The sequence below is a fragment of the Dromiciops gliroides genome, chromosome 4 (assembly GCF_019393635.1).
Source record: "Dromiciops gliroides isolate mDroGli1 chromosome 4, mDroGli1.pri, whole genome shotgun sequence".
NCBI lineage: Eukaryota > Metazoa > Chordata > Mammalia > Microbiotheria > Microbiotheriidae > Dromiciops > Dromiciops gliroides.
In genome coordinates, this window is record NC_057864.1 from 251,865,857 (window position 1) to 251,890,713 (window position 24,857).

The 24,857-nt window shown below is 41.4% G+C and overlaps 1 protein-coding gene across 7 annotated transcripts in view; it reads left to right on the top strand.

Moving 5' to 3' along the window:
• The window catches only part of DAAM2 (dishevelled associated activator of morphogenesis 2), a 164,965-nt gene that overhangs the window by 37,891 nt on the left and 102,217 nt on the right, over positions 1 to 24,857 (top strand). The window contains exons 1-2 of one of the 7 annotated variants that reach the window (XM_044003731.1): positions 8,157 to 8,400; positions 18,344 to 18,414. The exons of 4 other annotated variants lie outside the window; for them this stretch is intronic. The gene's annotated coding sequence lies outside the window, so the exon portion shown is untranslated. Of the gene's footprint in view, positions 1 to 8,156; positions 8,401 to 18,343; positions 18,415 to 24,857 lie in introns of those variants that run through there. 2 more of the 7 variants (XM_044003732.1, XM_044003729.1) reach the window with 2 other exon arrangements.

A 24,857-nucleotide genomic window follows, 5' to 3' on the forward strand; every position in this document is an offset into this window, starting at 1 on the left:
AGTCACTGGACCCCTCCCTTCATGACTTTGGACTTCTCAAATCCACAAGATAGTTGCCAAGACCAGAAGCAATCATCTTAGAATTTCTGTTTAGTCACCTGTACACAAAAAGAGGAAGCAAAAGACTTGAAGTCTAGTCTCAGGCTCATTGACACAAGTATATAATCTTACTGCCATGTACAAGCAGCTGCTACATTTGCTTAAGGAAGAAGAAATCTCCCAATATTTCACGTGAATTCTAAGGAAAAGCTATCAGAGCCTCAAGCCACTCATTAAGAGAGGAAGAGAAAAATGAGGGAAGTTTTCTCTGAAGTCTATAAAGTGGGTGGTAAAACCCAGATGTCAGAATAGAGGCAAAAACCCACCTTAAATCTCCCAAATTCCCTTCCAAACCACTTTAAAATAATGCCTTCAATTGACTCTGGAGCAGCATAGCCAACAAAATGTCTAGTTGAAACAATTTTCCAGCTGAAGAAAACTTTGGAGATCAGTAGAAAAGTCTTGTCACACTAGGGTGGTGAATGGGGCCTGAGAGCAGCACAGATTACTCAGTGTCAATGTCAATAGCAGGTCTTGGTGGTAGCTGTGACAGTGGCAATATCAGCTTCAGGACCTGTTAACACTCACATAATAAAGGGGTTGGAAAACTCATCAGAAAGAGATTACAGGGGATCTTTTGCTGGCACTGGGTTCAGGACTCTGTTGCATTGCCCATATAGAGCTCTGGGTTGCAGTCCCAGGGAAAAGAGGAATACTAGTGTTTGTGCCCAAAGGGGAGCAGGAGCCCTGGTCACCATTCCAGGGTGCAAAAGAATGCTTGTGGTCTCTCACAAGGTAGTTGGGGCCCTGGTCTCAGTTCCAATGAAGAAAGGAACACTAGTACTTCTGTCTAAAAGAGAATAGGCTACCTGGTCATAGTTCCAGGGCCAAGAGGAGTGCTCACAACAGTGGCTACAGAAAAACAAGGTTCCTTCCTGGATAAAGACCAGAGCAAAGTGACCACACTTCTCCTTTGATCATTTCATCCTGGAAGTACCAAAAAAATGCAGGCCCCCAGAATTAGCTCTGAAAATAGAAGCACAAAAAACCTTAAACTTTGGACAGTGTCCCCTCCACCCAGAAATCATAGCCCAACTTTTAACGTAAAATTACAAATCAAGAAAAAGGCTGGGAAAATGAGCAAAGAACAACAAAAGAACCTGATCATAGAAATTTACTAGGGCAACAGGGAAAAATGAGACACAAACTCAGAAGAAGACAGTGATGTCAAAAACAGCTACAAACAAAGAATCAAAGAAAAATGTGAATTGAATCTAAACACAACAAGAATTTCTGGAAGAGCTCAAAAAGTATTTAAAAAAACAAATAAGGGGCAGCTAGATGGCGCAGTGGATAGAGCACCGGCCCTGGATTCAGGAGTACCTGAGTTCAAATCCGGCCTCAGACACTTAACACTTACTAGCTGTGTGACCCTGGGCAAGTCACTTAACCCCAATTGCCTTACTAAAAAAAAGAAAAAAAAAACAAATAAAAGAGGTAGAGAAAAAATAGGCAAAGAAATGAGAGCAAAGGAAGAAAATTACGAAAAGAGAGTTGAATTTAGTAAAAGAGACAAAAACACCGAAGAAAATAACACCTTAAAACCCAGTATTATTTTTTGCTTGGCAATGAGGGTTAAGTGACTTGCCCAAGGTCACACAGTTAGTAAGTGTCAGGTGTCTGAGGTCGGATTTGAACTCAGGTCCTCCTGACTCCAGGGCCAGTGTTCTATCCACTGTGCCACCTAGCTGCACCTATTTTTTTTCTTTTTGCTTAAAACCCAGTATTAATAAAATGGTAAAAGGAAGCACAAATATCTACTGAAGAGAAAGACTCCCTAAAAAGAAAAATTGGGCAAATGGAATAAGAAGGACATAAAGCACACTGAGGAAAAAAAATCCTTAAAAACTAGAAGTGGGGAAGTAGAATCTAATGACTCCATGAAGCATCAAGATACAATAAAACAAAATCAAAAGAATGAAAAAATGAGAAGAAAATGTGAAATATCTCATTGGAAAAAAATAACTGACCTAGAAAATAGACCAAGGAGAGATAATTTCATAATTATTAGAGTAGCTGAAGTCATGATCCAAAAAAGAGCATAGATATCAGATTTCAAGAAATTTATCATGGAAAACTGTGCTGATATCCTAGAACCTTAAGGTAAAATAGAAGTTGAAAGAATCCACTGATCACTACCTGAAAGATATCTCCAAATGAAAACTCCCAGGAATATGACAGCCAAATTCCAGAGCTCCAACATCAAAGAGAAAATATTGTGAACAACCAGAAAGAAACAATTCACATATCATGGAAGAACAATAAAATGACTGAATCCTAAAGAATGAGTGGGTCAAAGAGCAAATCATATAAATAATCAATAATTTCATTAAAAAGAATGACAACACATCAAAATTTATGGTATGTAGCCAAAGAAATACTTAGGGAAAATATATATCTCTGAACTGTTATCTCAATAAAATAAAAACCAAATTCTCTATAGTTTTGGAGAAATGAGGCTTTTATCAGAAAAACTTGTAAAACTTTTCCCCAGCTTTCTGGTTTCCATCTAATCTTGGTGGCATTGGTTTTATTTGTGCAATCCCTTTTTAATTTAACATAATCAAAATTATCTATTTTACTTTTTATGATCATCTCTTTATCTTGTTTTGTCATAAATTATCCCATTGTTCATAGATTTGACAGCTAAAATTTTCCATGTCCCCCTAATTTGTTTATAATATCACTATGTCTAAATCATGTATCTATTTTTTACCTTATTTTGGTGTGAGATGTTTGTCTATACCTAGTTTTTGCCAAACTGCTTTGCAGTTTTCCCAGCATTTTTTGTCAAATAATGAGTTCTTGTCCCAAAATCTTTTGTTTTATCAAACATTAGATTACTATGGTCATTTGCTACCGTGTATTGTGTACCTCATCTATTCCACTTTTTCTTGAGTTTTATTTTTAGCTTGCATTTTCTTTTGTCACATGGCTAATACGGAAATATGTTTTTATGACTTCTTATGACTTCATTGTATAGTTCATATTAAATTGTTTGCCTTCTCAAGGATGGGAGAGAGAGGAAGAGAATTTAGAACTCAATAAAAAAGAATGTTTAAAATATTTTTGCATATAAACAAGAAAAGAAGAAAAATAAAGTCTACAGAGTGGACGTTGATCTATCCTGCCATCATGGGGGTGGGAGGTAAGGAGAGGTAGCACTTGGGAAACCAATCAGAAGCTTTTCATTGTTTATTCCTTTTACCTAAAGACCAAAACATGTCTCAGAAAAGCATGTCTAGGGCACAGGCTCAACATTCTATGGGAAATAGCCCAGCCAGAACACTTTATGTCATTGGAAATGGCAAGGTCTCAGGCCTTGTAAATGCTCCATGTGATGACTACTATTATAGTAGGTTGGAACCCAGTTGTGATGGTCTTCACATGCCAAACAGAAGTCTGTGTCTGATCCTAGTGGCAAGAGGTAATCACTGAAGGTTCTTAAGCAGGGAACCAGAATTCCTCAGTCCCCTGTTTCTGAAATATCACTTTGGCAACTATGTTGAGGCTTTATTGGAGAAAGGGAAAAACTTAAGGTAGGGAAACCAATTAGGAAGTTATTTCAGTAGTTCATTAGACAGATGATGTTGATCTGAAGTAGGGTGGTATCCACATGAGTGAAGAGACAGATAAGCTTTTTAAGATGAGACTTTCCTTAAAGGGCTTTCTGGGCTGTATCCATGGACTCTGCAGGTAATTTGCATTGTTTCCTTTTTTCATAGTGTAGTAAACATCCCTGAACTCAGACTAAGGGAATAACCTCCTGGACACTCCTTAGTAGCTGGGCTTATTCAAGATGTGCCCATTCTTCTTTGAGTATGCATACTAATATGAAATCCATTTCTCACTTGTTGACTTCCTATATATTGATTTCATATTAGAACACTTCCCAATTGTGATGTATAAAAAGTGTGAGAGACATAGTTTCTGGGTCATTAATCATTATATTAATCATATTAGCAATAATTAATAAAAGGATCAGTGACACCCTCAAATGCTAAAGATCCCTCATGGAACACACTCAGTGTTTATATGCCCTTGGAAGAGTGGGTGCTCCTGAGGATGGCAATCAACTCTGATTAGTTAACAAGTTAATTGAGAGAATGAATATTATAATGAGAGTTGGAATTATTTTCAAAAGGGTCTGGGGAACCGTGAATCTGATCACTCAGTGTTGGTCAAAAAGATTTAATCTATACCCATGTCACCGAGTCTAGAGTAATCTAGAAAAATAGAGAATCCACTTTTTCCCAGACCTATCTGAGTAAAATACAATGGGCTGGAATCCACCTATTCACCTAAACTAAAATTTCTTTACCTTTTGAACAGATTTGAATTTTCCCTCTCATTGTCAGCCCTGCAAAAGCTATCTGACTAACCTACAGGGGCTGATTTCTGAAAGAGAAAGTGGAAAAGGGGAAAAACCTTGGTCCTATTTCAATAATTGGCTATTAATATGAGAGAAATAATCATTTTTCTCACAGTGTAGGCAGCTATGATGGTGCCCAGTAATCTCTTCTGTCAAATCTAATCTATAGTTAGCATGAGCTTCAAGAACAGTCATACTTGTGCTTCTCCTTCTCCTTATCTAGTGATCTGAAATGGGTTTTATGACACTGTAGTTTAGACTATCTTCTCTAGCTAAGTAAATTCTTCTGTATCTCTTCCTCATAAAACTCTCTTACTTCCAAACTTTTATTCAAGCTTGTCTCTCCACCTAGAATGACCTTTCCCTTTCTTTCTGCGTATCATTTTCCTGTCATTTTTTTCAAACTGCTTAAAAGTCACCTCTCCTGAAAAGCCTTCCATGATCAACTTAACTAATTTTGAATATACCCTTCCTTTGTATCTTTTCAGCATTTACACACTTAGTTTGAACTGCATTCATTTGTTGGCATGTTGTTTTATATGTATTCTTGATGCCCTTCTCCTTTATTCCCAGTTCTACTCCATATATCTCATAGCCAGAGAGTTCTTTTTGGTGTCTAATCTAAATCTTTTCTGCTACAGTTCAAGGCATTGCTTTCTATTTTGCAAAAGGGCATCTTCCTCATGGAATTACAGAACATTGACAGTATCTTTTGAGAGGTTCAGAGACTATGGTACCACTAATTTCTTGAGAGAAGTGTAGTCCTTTAATGTTTTGATTCAACATTTAATGAGTTTGTGTTTGTCCTGAAGACATCTAGTACTGTCTCTGATGGCCAAGAACAGGACAAGGCATCTGGATAAGAACCAGGGAATTACCTTTGTTTTTTTTAGCTTACAAATTTTCATGGTCTCAGTTTCTTACTGAGTTTTTTTTTTTAGTCATGTTTAACATTCTTGTTGCCGTAGTGGAAACTTTTGTTCTTTGGAGAGGCCCAGGGTCAGATTCCTCACTAAAATCTGAAAAATTTCTAAGGAGATTTCTTTCACCAGGGAGATTTTACCTTTGATCCAACTGTGGTTGGATTGCATGTTTAAGCCTCCTCAGAATCTCAAGACAGACACATTAAAAACTATATACAGTCACTAGAAAGTCTGGAATACTTGAGCAAATCCCTACTTAGGGCTGAGTTGTTCTTGAATCTCTACCCTTACTACCAATTTCTCCCACTCTCAGGTGAATACTTAGTTAAAGGGTTTTTTGGAATGAGATGAAAGTATCTGAATCTGAAGAGACTTTGAAAAAATACACATTGCTTTACCAATGTAGATTCCAGCCCAATAGTACCTTTATGGCATTAAAAAGGTCACTTGAGGGGTTATTGCATGTCTTGGTCTATAAAAAGTGGTTCAATTTGGAGAGCTGGAGATTGAATTACCTTCCTCTGGGTGTTATGTAAGTTTGTATTATTTTCAGGGAAAATTAGGATTTGATGCGTGCAATGAAAAATGAAATAGTTTGTAAGGAATAAATTGTCCCTCATTGACTCACCTCCATCAAGGCTGTATCCTGAGTATTTATCCATCAGTGGCTATAGATGTAGATTGTAGCAGAATTACATAGACCTTGTTCTTGTCTTTGCACTAACATTAGCTAGCAATGTGATGTAGGGCACACTACATCCCCTCTCAGTGCTTCAGTTTCCTCTTCTTTAAAATGAGAGGGCTTAGATTAAGACAGTCTCTATGGCATAGGGGATAGAGCACAGTTCAAATCTAGCCTCAGACACTTACTAGCTGTGTGATCCTGGATAAATCCTTTAACTCTGTTTGCCTCAGTTTCCTCATCTGTAAAATAAACTGGAGAATGAAATGGCAAGGCACTGAAGTATCTTTTGCCAAGAAAATCCCAAAATGGGGTCATGAAGAGTTGGATATTACTGAAATGACTGAACAACACCAAAAACAATCTTTCCAGATTGTGATGCAAAGATTCAAAGACCTACCCTCTTTTCTATCTCCCCTAATGTTGTTGTTTGTGTATGTATGTATGCATGTATGCATACATGTATGTATATGTATATGTATGTGTTTATATATACACTAAAAACTAAAAAAATATTTCTAGTGAAGGACTATATATATATATATATACACATATATGTGTGTGTATATATCTATCTATCTATATGTATGTATGTATGTATATATATCAAAACAACTGCATATGGTCCTGGGGGTTTAAAGCAATGTGCTTGCCAGGGTTACACAGTTATAGTAAATGTCTGAGGTGAGATTTGAACTAGCATCCTCCCAACTTCAGAGCCAGTGCTCTATCTGCTGTGCTATCTAAATACCCCTCCGTTCTAGTGACTGACTGGGATTAGGACCACGAACTGTAGCTGTCTATGGAACAGAAGTTTTTTCTCCATTTGAGAGTAATTGGACCATATGGGAATCTAACCCATAACCTTGGCCTCATTAGCACTGTAATTTAACTAACTGAGCTGACCATCCCAGACAGAATGTTTAACATACACCAGCTGTGAAAAATCAGTTTATAATTCTTGCCTGACTACTGGTATTCACCTGCTGGACTGAAAGAGTCAGTCAGCAGTGGAAACTGGGCAAGAAAAGAACAACCGTAGGAATTGGAATCTTGGGAGCATGAAGTGGGCCAGAACAAGAAGTGTTGGAGAAAGGACATGGTGAGTAGCGCAGGAAATAGGGAGAAATGAGTTTGGGGACAAGGGTGGAAGATGCATACTTTGGAATTCGATAAGGAATTTCTATGTTACCAGTTAGTGGGCAGAATTGCTAGATGCCGGGCTGCTGCTGTGCCCTCTTCTCTCCACTGATTGGACACTTAACAAAAATATAACTAACAATATCAGACAGGTTCTTTCTGAAGGCTGGGGAGGGTACAGAGAATGTCAAAACAAAAGATAGCAATAAAAGTTTATTTTCAAAAAGGTTTTAAAATATATTAGACATCATAGGATGTGTATACATATGTCTTATGTCCTCAACTAGACTATATGGTTTTTTCGGGGGGAGGGGAAGTGGGGGAAAGGGCCATGTGGCATTCTTCACATCCTCCGTGGCACCCTGGCATTGCTCTCTGTGCCGGGGCACAGAGCAGACATTCAAATATTTGTTGATTGCTGATATGGCATAGGGCACCTTACCGGACAGAAGCAGGTGGGGAGGCTGCATGTGTGGCCAAACTTTGCCCCGTACACCTAGAGAGAGCTGCTCAATCTCCCCTGCCCCATAATGAGTGCAGAAAGAGCCAGAGATCCCTCGAGTCTGTCCTTTTCTCAGTCTGTTCCTTTTCCTTAGAGTTGAAGCTTCTTCAAATATGGGTCGCGACCCCATATGGGAACTGAATGCGGTGGGGGGGGGGAGTGGTCGCGAAAAATTAGGCAACAGTAAAAGGTTATGCTTACCTATTTTATATAACTATATATCGCAGGGTCGCGAAAAAATTTCTTGGGGGGGCGAAAAGGGGTCGCTAGTGGAAAAAGTTTAAGAAACCCTGCCCTAGAGAAGGGACCCTCCTTCCTCCTCCTCCTCCTCTCTCTCTCTCTCCCCACGCCCCCTCGGGGGAGCTGTCTCTTTAAGGAAAGGCAGTAGCTTACATAGTAGCAAGCCAGTCCTGCCTCCCCCGGCTGTTCTGGGTTAGAGCAGGGACATTGGAAAGAGCAAGGAGCGGCTGCCTGGGCGAGTTTGTGTGGGGGGCGCAGGCCCGAGTCCGAGCAGAACATCCTCATGCATCGGTGCCTTCGGAAGGACCCCCCTACCCCACCCCTGCTCTGTTGCCCTGAGCTTCCGCCCCCAGGCTCTGGCTCTTGGACACAAGATGGCCATTCTTAAAGACTGAGCTCAGGATCTGTAAAAGGAAAGTTGGGAAATAGCTGGATGAACTTGGTAAGTGAAACCCCCAAGTCGCATCCTCCTTCTCCTCCTCCTGGAGTGGAGGATTTCGGGTTTTGCCCTTGTTCATCATCTCTGCAGACAGCATTCTTGTTATTAGTTGAAGGGTGTGTGTGTGTGTGTGTGAAAGAGAGAGAGAGAGAGAGAGAGTCTGTGTGTGAGTATGTGTGTGTCTGTGTGTGTGAGGCGGTGCAACCCCGCAAGTACAATGGGAGAGTAGGACTTTCAAAGGGGACTGGAAATCTGGGGACATCAGGAGCAGGGGAGTAATGTGATGTCTGCAGCCTTAAATGTGGCTTCCATCAACAAGACTGGGAATTAAGTGTTAAGGTGCTGGGACCCTAGTGCTAAATTGTATATGTGTGTTGGGGGGTGGTGAGGGGAGTGTGGAGAATGAAGCACTTGAAGTTTTTAAGGGGGTGAAGAGAAGTTAGGAAAGATTGCTTTCTCTCTCCAGCCTGGGAGAAGGAAATTTGGGCCGTGATTTGAGAAACTACTGGGGGGCTCAATGCATTTTGCTGTTTTGAAGAGTGAGGCTGGAAGGGTGAGCAGCCGGGGAGATTGGAGTTTCAGCCTAGTTAGAGAGCTTAAGTGCCCGTCCCCCCCCCCAAGGCAGACAAATCCCCCCTCCCACCTCTTACCCTCTCTCCCCACCCCCTCCATTGCTGAGGAGAAGGGAGGTATGGCTCATTTGAACCAGGGACCAATTTAATATGGGCAGTGAACTTGATAAATTGTGGCCAAGTGAGAAAACTATTTCTATCGAAGGGCAATAAAACATAGATGCCTCTTACCCCCATCTGGGAGCAATGCTTTGGTGCCCTAAGGAGGTTTGAGAAGCTCTCTTAATTACATGGGTGGGAGATGAGATATGTGAGGAAGATCCCCGGGTCACTGATACACTAGGGAGAATCTGATCTCTAGACCTTCCCCACCCCTCCTCATGCCACTGCTTGGACATGCTGTGGATCCTCCCGCCACCAGCACAGCACATGTCTAGGAGTAACATGGGGAACAGTTTACCCTGCTTGACTTTTCCATGAGGGGAAAGAGCACCAGTGACCTCAGCTCTCAGGCGCTCTAATAGCCAGTCATTCTGAGAATGTATTTAGCTGGCTGTGGGAAGAGTGGTTTACCCTGATCTCACCCCGGGCAAGCAGCATCAACCTTCCTCTCCTTTGCTGTTCTTACAGAGTATAGGGGGCTACATTTAGAAGGATGGGTAAAGAGGTGATTGATGATTGGCAAAGTTAAGGAGGGTATGGGGCAAACATCTTTTTGAGGCACTCTGTCCCCCATATCTCAGGTATGAGATGCCCCCTGCCTGCAAAGTCTGAATGGAATATTCAGTTTAAGTGAGGGAAGCAGAAGGAACTATGAATCAGGAGCCCCAAGTTCTAGCCCCAACTCCTCCTTGACTTACTCTTTGAGTCGTTGTACCTCTTGGTGTGGTGTTTACCCCAGGGATAATAGGATAGGTCAGTGGACAGTGTATGTGTCTTTCCCTCAAATATTAGTGATTCTCTGGTTGCCACTGAACTACCAGCCTCTCATTCCAGTCCCAGAGGTCAAGTAGAATGAGCGGCCAGATTATCCCAAGAAAAGCAATATTTATTGCAAAGTCCAACCACTCCATGAGTCGTCTTGGCTGTGGACATACCACTCGATGCCACTGTACTTAGAGCCAGAACTCCCTCCAGATTCTGATTTTTCTCCAGGCCCCACACCCAACTATTCCCCATGCCTGAAAACAGGGTAATGGAGAACTGCTTTGTCATGGGAATGGAGGCGGTAGGAAATTTAATTACTACCCTAGACAATAATATTCCATGGCTCTTCTGATTTTACCTCCTCCTCCTCTTCCTCTTCTCCTCTTCTATTTGTTTCTCCTTACTACTGCTTTTAGTAACTAGTATGAGCCAAGGTATGGGCACAGATAGGGCTGGAAACACCCTTCAAGGGAGAATCCTGTGAACGTTGCCTCTCATATTATGCCTCCATTCCAGTGTATCTTTCTTCTTAGGCCCTGAATCCCAGCAGTGGCCATGCCATTCGGGGGAAAGCACAACCTTACCATATGTCTGGGTTCGAGACTGTCCTGCGGCTCAATCTATCGCTCGCTTTGTAATCTGAGCCTGCTCCGGTTTCTGTACCACCTGATCGGGTGTCCGTGTTTGTTTTGACATCCAGTGTGGGGCATGGGGGGGGAAGAACTACAGTTCCAGATTTCAAAGCAAGAATTTTTTTACAGCAGCCGCCCAAGGCCAGGCCCCTACCAGCTGCTGTGCTCCCATGTTAGCGTTTTCAGTTAATTAAGAAAACAAACCCCAAATCCCTGACAGAGACAGTTTTCTAAATACCGGACAGAGCAGGTCTGTGTGAGATTTTACGGGAGCTGCCTCAGGACAGGACGGGCTGATTGGGGTATTGAGGCCAAGTCAGTGACCTGAAGAAAACAAGGAACCAAGCCAGTGAGGGAACAAAAGTGGGAAGAGTATGAACCAGAGAGAATATCAACATAGAGTCTTTTCTATAGAGAAGTTTAATTGGTAGCCATGGGATGAGATGGCATGGGATGGCATGGCACGGCATGGGATGGCATGGCATGGGATGGGTTGGGATGCCCTTCCTCAGAACAAACCCAGGGTGATCTTGACATTCCTGACAACCCCTTGACAGAGTGCTAAGGAACTCAGGATATTGCTGTTTGTTCCTTCTTGAGGGAGGGGGTTGGGGGTGGGTATAACCTTTTTAAAAATTAAGAATATAAAGATGGATAAGCTAGACCAGGAGGGAAAGGAGAAGGAAAAGGAGAGGGAACCATATGAGAGAATGATTTGGGGTCTGGGTTTCCTTTCCAAGAATTAGGTTAGCCCAGGATAAAGAAGGATCTAGAAGGCAAGTGATGAGTGATGCTTAAGGGACAGCTTCATGTGAACACTTGGTTAATGGGTATCAGTTCAAGCTTCTAGGAGGGAAGCCCTAATGTCTTTTGATTCACTATATCTCTTCCTTTGTCCATCCAACAATGTTCCATCCCCACTGGGCTCTGTAACTGTCCACCCAGGAGGATGGTATGGGGAAAGTCCCAGGTTCCGAAATGACGTAACAATTTATTTTTAATCAGCCTGAAGAGGGGAGGGCTCCTGGAGGAATTTGTAAAGCCACTAACTTCTGAATATCAGTAAATGGGTTATCTAATAGATGACTTATTGTTTTCAGATTTTTAAATCTGGGGTGACTTTTCTGTATGTCTCAGGATACTTCTGTGTCACTTTCCTTGCTGTTAGCCCATCTGTGTCCAGAAAATGTAATCCTTAGTATTAGCTAGAAAAAAAAAATCACTGAGAGAGAGGAGACAGTGTGATACAGTGGAAAGAGCATTGGCCCTAGAGTCAGAAGTGGTTGTTGTTGTTCAGTTGTTTTTCAGTCACGTCTGACTGTTTGTGACCCCTTTTGGTGTTTTCTTGGCAAAGATACTGGAGTGGTTTGCCATTTCCTTCTCCTGCTCATTTTATAGATGAGGAAACTGAGGCTAACAGGGTGAAGTGACTTGTCCAAGGGCACACAACTACTAAGTGTCTGGGCCAGGTTCAAACTCAGGAAGATGTGTCTGCCTGATTCCAAATCCAGTTCTCTATTTACTGTGCCACCCAGATGCCCATATCTAAAATCAAAGGACAGAGGTTCAAATACCATCTCTGTCATTTCATGCCTATGTGACTTTGTACAAGTCATTTAACCTCCCTTGAGGCTCAGCTTCCTCCTCTTTGAAGATAAAGTGGTTGGGGCAGCTAGGTGGTACAGTGGATAAAGCACCGGCCCTGGATTCAGGAGGACCTGAGTTCAAATCCAGCCTTAGACACTTGACACTTACTAGCTGTGTGACCCTGGGCAAGTCACTTAACCCCCATTGCCCCGCAAAGAAAAGAAAAGAAAAGAGGTTGGCCTAGATAGTCTCTGAGGTCCCTTAGGTCTGTGAGCCTCTTTACTTTCCAAAACCAAGTAACCATTAAGTAAGTAAGTAAGTAATTAAGTAAGTAGTGTGGTCTGGTGGAAACCTGGGTTTGAAATCTGGCTCTGCTGTGTGTTCCTTGTGTGGTCTGAGTAGATCATCTTATCTCTCTTGGCCTCACCTTCTTCATCTGCAAAATGAGAGGAATTGAAGTCCATTTAGACTCTTAAAAAATCAAATCCCAATCCCTGGATTTCTGTTTTATTTGAGGTTTTGAGTATTTGTTCCCTCTTTCTCTTCTTCCTTCTCTCTCCAACATTAGAACAAATGATTGAAAGCTAAACACATAGTTACTGATAGATGTTGCTCCAAAAGGAAGGTGGCTAATTGCCAGGTTGATTGGGTTTTTTTGGCTGGTTTTTTTTTTTTTTTTGGTCATTTGGTCTTTGAGGACATGTAGAAGGGGTTAAGAGACATCTCAAAGTGGTGGTTCAAGTCCTGGCTAACATCCAGCTTTCTACAGGAAGCCTTTCCCAATTCCTCATATTTTTTTTTTTTTGGCAGGACAATGAGGGTTAAGTGACTTGCCCAGGGTCACACAGCTAGTATCAAGTGTCTGAGGCTAGATTGGAACTCAGGTCCTCCTGAATCCAGGGCTGGTGCTTTATCCACTGTGTCACCTAGCTGCCCTGCCTCAATTCCTCTTAATTCTGGTACCTTCCCTCTATTGATTATCTCCAATTTGTCTTGTATATAGATAGCTCCATTAGACTATGAGCTCTTCGATGGAAGGGACTGTCTTTTGTCTTTCTTTGTATCTATCTTCCTTAGTACTTAGCACATAACATGGTTACTTGGTAGGTACTTAATAAATGTTGATTTATTGATTGATGGTGATGAGGTGTATATAGTTCACACGTAGATATTGCCAGAATGCCCCGATTCCCCAATTTTTCGAAACTATCTTTGGGTGCAGCCTCTGGCCCTACCAGCACTTTCAAATACCCTGGTTAACAGGATGATTTTCTCTTTGTTTCTTACAGTATTAGGAGTTTTGCACAGGTAATTTAATGTAGTATCAGCCTGATGATTTTCTTCTTGGACTCCATTGCTTTAGATTCAGCTGATGTCAGCCTCACTGAGTTTATCATGGGGACAGTATGGAGTTGTAGGTTTGGAGCAGGGTCAGGTCTACAAGCATTAATTAAATTCCATGCCAGGCACTGTGCTAAGGGCTGGGGATGCAAGAAAGGCAAACGGGGCAACTAGGTAGTGCAGTGAATAGAGCATCAACTCTGCAGTTAGGAGGTCCTGAGTTCCAGTCTGGTCTCAGACAGTAAGCTGTATGACACTGGGCAAGTCACTTAAACTTGTTTACCTTAAAACAAACAAACAAACAACAACAAAACAAGAAAGGCAAAACTAGACCCTGCTCTGAAGAGGCTCCCAGTCTGATTGGGGAAACAACATGGAAAACAACTAAGTACAAACAAGATATAGAGAGGATAAATGAAAAATAATTAACACGGGGAAGACGTTGGCATTAAAGGTAGATGGGATGGGGCAGCTAGATGGCGCAGTGGATAGAGCACCAGCCCTGGATTCAGGAGTACCTGAGTTCAGATTCGGCCTCAGACACTTAACACTTACTAGCTGTGTGACCCTGGGCAAGTCACTTAACCCCAATTGCCCTGCAAAACAAACAAAACAAACAAAAAAAAAAACAAAACAACAACAAAAAAAAAGGTAGATGGGAAAGGCTTGTTGCAGAGGGTAAGCTATTAGCTGGGACTTGAAGGAAGCCAGGTGATTCAGAGGAGGAGGGAGCACATTCTCGATAAGAGGGGCAACCAGTGACAGTGTATGGAGTGTCCTGTTTGAGTAAAAGAAAGGAAGCCAGCATCACTAAATTATAGAGTGTGGAGGGGAGTAAATATAAAAAAGACTTGAAAGGTAGGATAAGGCCACATTATGAAGGCCTTTAAAAGTTAAACAAAGGACTTTATATTTCATCCTGGAAATACTAGAGAATCAGTGGAGTTTATTGAATGGGGGATGGGGACATGGTCAGACCTGTACTTTAGAAAGATCAATTTGACAGCTGAATGGAGGATGGACCATAGTAGGGAGAGACTTGAGGCAGGGAGACCTTCCAGAAAGCTAATAAACCGATCAGAAAACTAATGTAATAGTTTGGAGGTGAGGAGATGACTCATACCAGAGAAGTGTCAGTCTGAGGAGGGTAGAGGGGCATGAGAAATGAAAGATGTTGTATATGTAGAATCAGTAGGAAAGATGTATATTGGTATAGGGTTGGGGTTTTTTTTTTGTCTGTATGTGTATGGTCACCTGTGGGTTGGAGGATGATGCCATATATCTGTGTTATATAGGTTTACTTTTCCAGCCTTATCTGATGTTAATCTTTATCCTTCAGCAAAATTTGTATGACTTGCCATTCCCTGTACAGTCTTCTAGTTTCTTCCTTCCAGATCGCCTTTGTGTTTTTCTTCTTCTTCTTCTTCTTCTTCTTCTTCTTCTTCTTCTTCTTCTTCTTCTTCTTCTTCTTCTTCTTCTTCCTCCTCTTCCTCCTCCTCCTCCTCCTCTACTTCTTCCTCTCCTTTTTCTTATTCTGTCGATTAGTCACATTAATTCTTTGTGAGCCCTTTTGGGGTTTTCTTGGCAGAAATACTGGAGTGGTTTGCCATTTCCTTCTCCAGATCATTTTCCATATGAGGAAACTGGCAAATAGTGACTTATCCAGGGTCACGCAGGTAGTAAGTGCCTAAGGTCAGATTTGAATTCAGGTCTTCCTGACTCTAGGGCTGGTGCTCTATCTACTGAGTCCCTATGCTTGGAATCCTCTCCCTCCCCTTTTTCATTTATTGAACTTCCATCTACCCTTTAAATCCCAATTCATATCCCTCCCTTTCCATGATACCTCAATCCTCTCAGTGGGTAACAACCTTCCTTCTCCCTTAGGTTTCATGTAGTACTTTGTTTCAGAACTCTGTAATGTGCTTATTTTGTATGCTATGTATTAGTTATCTTGATTTGTGTTTTACCTCCTTACTAGACTATAAGCCATGTGAATGCATAGACCATTTTTACTTAAAATGTGTGGCTCTCCTTCCTAGTATTTATCAAGGTGTCCCATACAAAAAAGGGCTTAATAAATGTTTGTGGAATAAATCACAAAGATCAAAATGTTTGATCCAACAGCTATTCTCTAAAGTGGTGTGGGATTCATAGCATTGTATATAAGGTTCTATCTGTGGTAGTTTGAAAATCAGTTGACAGTGGGTTAAAGATAGGTATTACCTGGTGAAAAATATCTTTGCAGTCAATACGTTGCTTAGAATAAACCTTATTAGCTATGAGTACCCCTTTCTTGCCATCCTTTCTGCTAAGGATATAGGATTTGAGGTGTTTGGGGTTTTTTTTTTTTGCTTTAACATATTTTTTCCTAAATGTATTTCTCCCCCCTCTAGCAGAAAGGATGGAAGGAAGGGAAGCAGACAGTGGGGGGGGGGGATGGGAGGGAAGGAAGTAGGGAAAGGAAAGGAAACAAGAATTTACTAAATGTCTATACACATTATGGGCAGCTAGGTGGCGGGGGGGGCAGCTAGGTGATGCAGTGGATAAAGCACTGGCCTTAGCTTCAGGAGGACCTGAGTTCAAATTTGGCTTCAGACACTTGACACTAGCTGTGTGACCCTGGGCAAGTCACTTAACCCTCATTGCCCTGTGCAAAAACAAAACAAAACAAAAAACAAACTAAATGTCTATATACATTGGCTGCTAAGTGGTGCAGTGGACAGAGTGCCTGGAGTCAAGAAGGCTCAACTTACTGAGTTGAAATCTGGCTTCAGACACTTATAATTACTGTGTGACCCTAGGCAAGTCACTTAATTCTGTTTGCCTTAGTTTTCTCATCTGTAAATGAGCTGTAGAAGGAAATGGCAAACCACAGCAATATTTTTGCTAAGAAAATCACAAATGGGGCAGCTAGGTGGTGCAGTGGACAAAGCACCAGCCCTGGATTCAGGAGGACCTGAGTTCAAATCCGGCCTCAGACACTTGACACTTACCAGCTGTGTGACTCTGGGCAAGTCACTTAACCCTCACTGCCTTGCAAAAAAAAAATGTGTATACACACATTTGAAAAAAAAAATCACAAATGGGGTAACAGAGAGTCAGACACAATTGAAATGACTCAACAACAGCACGTGCATGGGCACTGTACTACTTTAGAAGTATTATACTGTATAAATAATATACTTTATAAATATATATTTTTTATCTTTCTAACAACCCTAGGAATGGGAATGGAGGCTATTATTATTCCTCCTTTACAGTTAGGAAACAGAGATAATCAGAGTAAGTATTTCACCCATGGTCACACAGCTGGTATGTTTCTGAGGCAATATTTGAATTCAGGTCTTCCTGATCACAGGCACTGCCCTACCATCCATCTCAGAAAGCTATGTCTTGTAATAAAGGTTTAAAAAGAAATGAAAAAAGCAGTCCATCAGAAACCATTATATTCCCTATATCTGAAAATAGGCCATATTCTTAACCTATAGTTTCACACCTCTTCAATGAAGAGAAGAAAGATACATTTTTACAACTTTCTTCCATGGGTAAGGTCAGTCAGTGTTGTATTAAGGTTCATTCTTTTGAAACTGTTCTACTCATTGGGTATGTTGCTTTTCTAATTATGCTTATTGCTAAATTCTTCTTATTTGTCATATTTGATGGTGTGATAATATTCCTTATAGGCACATACCACAGTTTGTTTTAGGCATTCCCTAATTGGTGAACATCTACTTTGTTTCCAGTTCTTTGCTACTATCAAAAAGTGATACTATTGATATTTTGATATAGGTGGGACCTTTCTTTCAGTATTTAAACAGGTGACTCACAGGTATAAAGAACCTACCATATGCCAGACACTATGCTATTTGCTGGAGATAGAAAGAAAGGCAAAAGATAGTCCCTCATGAGGAGCTTACAGTCTAATGGGGGAGGCAGTGTGTGAAAAAAAGCTATAAGCAGGATAAAAAGGAAATAATTGGGGCATCTAGGTGGCACAGTGGATAGAGCACTGGCCCTGGAGTCAGGAGGACCTGAGTTCAAATCCAGCCTCAGACACTTGACACTTACTGTGTGACCATAGGCAAATCACTTAACACTCATTGCTCAACCAAAAAACAAACAAAAAAAGGAAATAATCAACAAAGGGATGACACTAGAACTAAAAGAGATTGGGAATGGCTTACTGTAGAAGGTGAAATTTTAATTGGGATTTGAAGCAAACCAAGCCAGGAGACAGAGATGAGGAAGAGACAGCAAAAATGCTTGGAGTCTGGAGATCGAATGTCTATTTCAAGTAGCTGCAAGGAGATCAGCATGTCTGGATCAAAGAGTACATGAAAGGAGCTGGGAGTGGGGAAGGGTGGGTAAGGTATAAAAAGACTAGAAAGGTGGGAGGTTGGTTCTGAAGTGCTTTGAATGTTAAACAGGTGATTTTATATTTTATCCTGGAGGTGACAGGGAGTCCCTGGAGATGATGATGATGATGATGTAGAGCTGTGCTTGGGCTAAGGACTATGGATTATGGATGTTTTAGTCGACTTTGAAAGCATAATTCAAAATCACTTTCCAGGATGGTTGAATCCCTCAACTGCTCTACCAACAGTGTATGAGCATATTATATGTTGTATTAGTTGCATTGGCATACCTGCCTTTTCAGACCCCAGACATTTGACTATTCACATATTTTGTCATCTTTGCCCATTTGTTGGATGGGAGGCAAAACCTCAGAGTTGTTTTGATTTTTCGTTTCTCTTGTTTTTAGTGGTTTGGAACATTCTTTCATATGGCTCAGAGTTTGCAATTCTTCTTTTGAGAATTGTATTTCATAGCCTTTGACCACTTATCCACTGGGGATGTAATTGCTTTTTAATACTTTTTCCATTACAGCATTGAATTAGGAATGATCCTTGGGGTAGGGGACAACTTGTGAATAGGAATCCTTTTATGAACTTCCAAAGGTAAGCAAGATAGATAATGGATGTCACAGAACTGGCTAAAGATCAAATTATGAAAGGAATCCTAGCTGCTCACTTCAGATTATGGAGTGGTAATGGGGGTTGGACAAAGTATTGTCTGGATGGCTTTTGAGACAGCATGACATTTTCCAGTGTATAGTCAGCATTTACCATGACCTGGTCAATATTCTATTTCCTTTATACGCATATAGAATCATAGACTGAAGAGCTGGAAGGGACATTAGAGGCCTTCTGGTATAACCCCCTTATTTTTCTTTCTTTTTTTTTTTTTCAGTGAGGCAATTGGGGTTAAGTGACTTGTCCAGGGTCACACAGCTAGTAAGTGTTAAGTGTCTGAGGCCAGATTTGAATTCAGGTACTCCTGACTTCAGGGCCAGTGCTCTATCCACTGTGCCATCTAGCTGCCCCTATAACCCCCTTATTTTATGGAAGAAGAAACAAAGGCTAAGAACTATGTGACTTTCCCTGGTTCATACAGCTACCAGTTTGAAGCAGGATTTGAAGTCAGGTTTTCCTGACTCCAAGTCCAGCACTCTCTGCACTGTCCCTCAAACCCTTCATTTTAGAGTTGAGGAAATTGAGACCTAGAAAAGTAAAGTGACTTCCCCAGGGCCATACGACTAATGTTGAGGGTGGGATGTACTACTTCAATTAAACATTTATGAAGTGCCTATTATGTTCAATTACACAAACATTAAGGTACTGTGCTAGATATTGAGAATACAAAGGCAAAAAGTAAAGTTTTTGTCCTCAATTACTTTTGTTCTGTGGTTTGGCAGGCAGAGAGAAACTGTATTTAATAACAGCATTCTTTTGACAAGCATTTATTAATGCCCTACAATGCCAGGCATGGGGCTGGGGGCACAGAAAGAAAAACAAAACAACCTGTATGGTACACAGATAAATGAATGCATGGTAATTTGAGGTAGAGCTGGGGAGGCTTCTCCTAAAATGTGATATCTTGAATTAGCTGAGCCTCGAAGATAAGGATTTTGAGAAGTAAATGCAGGGAGGACCTATGTTCCGTGTAAGATGTCAACCTGGGCAGTAGTACTGAGATGGGAGACAAAATTCCAATCTTGGAATTAGTTAGTAGTTCAATTTGGCTGAAATGGAGTAGGATGCACTAAGACAGGAATGGTAGGCTGGAATCAGAATGTAAAGGACTTTAAATGCAAAGCCAAGGAGTCGGTGTTCTGTCTTAGTGGTAATAGAGAGCCACTGAAGATTCTTGAGTTAGAAGAATGTTGTGTTCAGATCCATGCCTTAACGTTATTTTGGTGGCTGTGTGAAGGATAGATGGGAGAGAGGAGAGACTGGGAATCAGGAAGGCCAGTTTGGAAGATATTTCAAAGAATGATGAACTAGTGCTTGAACTAGAGCAGTAGTCTTAAGGAAAGAGTAAAAGAAAAAAAGGGGCGAATGCGAGAAATGTTGCAGAGATAGAACTGATAACACTTTGAAATGGATTGTCTATTGGGAGATGGTGGTATGAGGGATAGAAAAGAGTAAAGGATGACTTAGAAGATACTGGATTTCTGGAAAATATTCTCAAGAGAAATAGGGAAGTTGAGAAGAGATACAGGTTGAATGGAGAAGATGATGAGTTCTATTTTGCACATTTTCATTTTGAGATGCCTATGGTACATCCATCCAAGCAGGACTGCAGCCTGGAGAATAGGGCTGGATAAATAGATTTAGGAATCATCTACATGGAGATGATATTTTAGCTCATGGGAACTAATTAGATATTCAGAGGAGAGAATACATAGAGAGAAGAGCAGAGAGCTGGGGACAGAACCATGGGAGATACCTATGATAATGGTCATTTTCATAGCAGCCCATGCGCATATCCTTTTTCAAAGTCACACAGGTCAGCATGTCCATTTTTTTTTGGTGAGGCAATTGGGGCTAAGTGACTTGCCCAGGGTCACACAGCTAGTAAGTGTTAGATGTCTGAGGCCAGATTTGAACTCATGTTCTGAATCCAGGGCCAGTGCTCTATCCACTGCACCACCTAGCTGCCCCTGCATGTCCATTTTCAATTGATATCCTTTCATGCTCCAGGCCCATATGGAATGGAAAAGAGAAACATAGCCAGTGAAGGAAAATGACAGAATCATGGTTTCTGTGCTAGAGGAAGTATCTAATGGAGTATAGCTTGGAAAGTTTTCTATCGGCAGAGGCACATGGGCTAAAGGGAAGGACATGATAAGTCTGGTTTACATTTGGTCTGAAACAGTGAACTCTCTACTTTCCCAGCCCAAATTGCACTTAGCTGTAAAACCTCTGGCAAATGTCCAGGTACAGAGTGAATGTAAGGGATGTCTGGGGGGGATGTTGATATTCTTAAGGCAGCAGTCCCTGAGTCAGAGACCCTGAGATGAACAGCGGAAAGGAGTAACCCTCAGGAGTCTTAGAGCCTGTGGGAGAGTAGGAGCCACAGTTGTACAGTGGGAACCTATTGTCCCACGCCACATTCAGGCCTTAAGGGAGTGGGCCAGAGGTCTAGACTTGCTCTTAGGCCTTTCCCAGGAAAATTTCCCTCCTGCCGAGACCAGCTGGGCTCATGGAACAAGAGGGTTGGAGGAAGAGGGGATGTTGTAAAGCATTACCTCACCAGATCTTGAGAGCTTGAGCCTAGAAGACAGGACTGGGTCTCAGCTCAGTATGAACAGAACCTACTCTAGTCCTTCCTAACTCAGTTTACCTGGTTGAAGGATAAGGGCAGTAGCCTTGGTTCCAGTTCAGAGGCATATTGGAGGGTGGGGATGAGCAGGAACTGGAAATGACAAAGTGACTTTACTGGACAAAAAAGAAAAAAAAAGAGGAGGTGAGTAGCCTGGGATGGCCTCCCATAATGAGTATCTTTCAAGTGACCACTGGATAGGGAGAACAAACTTCTCTTGCTATTCCAGTAGAAAGACAAACCCTACAATCCCTCTTCTAGTTCAGCTTTCACTTAGGTGAATGGACTCTTATTTATTAATTGACTAGGTGTCAAATAGCCTGGGTCACTTCTTCTGACCTGAGCCAGCCCCTCTTTACTTCTTATTATTTGACTGAAGATTCCTCTGCCTGTTCCCATTCTGTTTCTCTGGTCTTTGAATTCACTCACATCCACTCAATTCAGGTAATCTGGTGGGCGAATTCCCAAAGGACTCACTTTCTTTCTGTGTGACCTTGGGCAATCCACTTCTCTCTAGGCTTCAATTTCTTTCTCCATAAGATGAAAGGGTCAGACTAGTTTCCTTTTAGCTCTGACCTACCACGATTCTATGAAGGCAAGGGAGAGGTTTATTCCCTGCTGTCCAGAGGACACTGCTGATGTTCCCAGAAATGTCCTATTTACATTTCTATTTGTTGCTTCTATGGGCTTCCTAAGGTTGGGGTGGAAATATTTTCTTACACATTCCAAAGTTGAGTTCCTTTCCTGGACACTCCAAGACTTTGGGGTCAAGGTGCAGGATGATCTAGGTTCCAACATGTGTTTTTTTCAGGAAAGATTCTAGGGATCTGGAGACAATCTCTGCATCCCCAGAACTGACCACTGAAGCTGGCTGATGGATTGACTGACAGTAGAGTATCCCAAAAATTTATAGGGTGGTTGCTATTGCCTTTCTCTAAAGGAGAAAGCAGTGTAGTATAATAAAAGTCAAAGGATCTGAATTTAAATTCTGGTCCCACTACTTAATACTTGTGTTACCTTGAGCAAGTCCCTTGAGCACTGTTATTATTTACCTGTGCCACTTTGAGCTAGCCTACTCTGTGCCTTAGTATCTGTAACATGAGGAGGTTAGGCCTTTTCGGACCCTTCCAGATCAAAATCTGTGATCCTAAGATTAGCTTAGCTGTTTGACCCTGGGCAAATCAATAACTTCCCTGACTCTCAATTTTGTAATCTGTAAAATAAAGTAGTTTGACTCAATGGCCTCTACTCACCTTCCAATCTATGATTTTATCATCTTCATACCCTTAACCTGACTCCAGTTTCAGTTTAATTTATTAGAAGAATTAGAATTATTGAATTTAAGTTGGGTGGCATTATTGAGATGTTCTAGACTGATGGTGCTTGGGGAGAGATACAGTATCTTCTATAAGGGAACTTGAGCACATATGCCCCATTTGGTTCTCTGGATCACAACCAATATTAAGGAAACCTGGAGGAAGGAAGAAGGCACTGGAGAGAAAGCTCATCTGAACACATGCCAACTCTGTGTCTTGTAGCATGAGGGTGGAGAAATGTGGGCAATGTGGCCAGATGAAAGACATAGATATGGGAAAAGTCCTAAAGACTCAAGTCTATGAGAAGAGACTGAAAGAACTGGAATCATTCTGTTTAGAGAAGAGAAGGCCGGGTGGACAACTTTACAACTGTCTTCAAGTCACTGAAGAACTTCAGTGACTGTGCTATGTCTTTTGAGAAGTTTGGGAAGGTTTCAAATGAGAGAATCAAGCCCAAGATTGAAGAAAAACTTATAGAAATGGGTACTGAGCTATTTGGAGAAAAGAAGTGGAGGTATGTGAGGGCACTTAGACAAACCACAGCTTCCCCACAGGGCTGCCCCAAGGGAAAAACTGTCCCCAGATGCTTCCACTCTCCTGGCTTAAAGCCCAGAACAATCTCAAGTCTGAAATGCTGCCCTCTAGAATCTCTCACCCTAGCTTCTACTTTTATCTTTTGGATGGCTCTTGTTTCAGCCCCCTTCCCAGGCTCTCTCCTTCCTCTTCACAGCCAAGACATAATGAATGAAGAAAGAATTTATTTACAAAAGAAAACTTAAGGGGAACATATTTATATAATAGGAGACAAGCACACTCAGAATGTTATCAAAAATGACTGCCCAGTGCAGACTCTGGGTGTTGCCTAAGCTTCATTGGAGGAGGCCAGGGAGGACTAGGAACAAGGAGTGGAAGATTCAGAGAGATGGATTTGGGTTGGATGTAAGAAAAAGCACTGTAGGACTAGAGTCTTCTGAGGTTACCTTGGTAGATGACTTCAAGGGAAGGGGAAATTATTACTTATAGGTCATTTGGTAGGTGATCTCCTTGGTGAGAGACAGTTTGGATAGAATAGTCCGTGAGATCTCTTCCAACTCTGAGATGTTGTGATTTAGTGATTTAATAGACTGGCTATTTACTTACCCGTGACTCTTTTTTGTGGCTTGGCCTCATGGTGACATCAGCCATATTTTTCCACAGTATATCTCATGGGTTCCAGTTTCCTCTTAGACTGCCCTCACCCCTTCTGAGCATATATTGCACTTGGCCAGAGCTCCACCCAATTTCCAGTTTAGTTCACTGATATACCCCCAAAAAAATACATAACAAAGCTCCATCAGCCTGAGAATGGTCATCAGTAGCTGGCTGAACCTATTACTCTTTCCATATCCTTATATGTGATTATGATATTATAATTAAAATATACAGCCTTATCCCTGTCTACTATCTTTGCCCCAAGTTTATCCTCAGATTCATAAAAATAATAATAGCTAACATTTATATAGGGCTTTAAAATTTGAAAAGTACATATTATCTCATTTGATGAATGCTATGTTGTTATTTCCATTTTACAGATGAGGAAAATGAAATAAGCAAAGTTAAATGACTTGCCCAGGGTCATATATCTAAGCAAGTGGCAAGATTTGAACTCAGATTTTTATGACTCCAAGTCTAGCACCACCTAAGCTGCCTCTTGTTTATAAGACTTTGATAACTCTTCATTTAGTTGTGGAAATGTTAGTATATAGCAAAGGGGACTATTTGTTTTCCATCCCAGCAGATGGAATGACCTGAAGAGATGAATGTTTGACTTATAACCTCCTTAATGGAGAATGCTCTGGGATTAGGGAGCAAATGAAAAGTCAGGCTAGGGAATCACCTGCTTGGGGTGGGTCAAGGTTTTTCATGCTCCCCTGAGGTTTGTGTATCCTGTTATTTTTGGTCTTCTTGTATACAGATTAGTGCAATCCTCCCTAGAGGTTCATGGGATTGTGGATTGAGAAAGGGAAAGTCACCAAATTCAACTCTCTCATTTTATTGATGAAGAAACTGAAGATTAGAGAGGTTGTGGTTTGATTGGGCAATATAGAGCACTGGCCCTAAAGTTTGGAGGACATGAGTTCAGATCTCAACTCAGATACTTACTAGCCATGTGACTCTGGGCATGTCACTTAACCCCAATTGGCTTAAACATGTGGAGCCATTTCTAGTCATCCTGATATAGATATCTTGCCACTGGACCCAGGTGATTCTGGAGAAGAGAGGGAGACTGGTGACTTTGCACAGCCCTGTCTCACTGAAATCCAATTCATTACAAGTCATGACATCACTCTAATGTCATAGTCCTTTTTGAGAATGAAGGACAAACAACAGCAATGGGGAACAGAGTATCTGAGGTGGGATTTGAACCCAAGGCTTTCTTA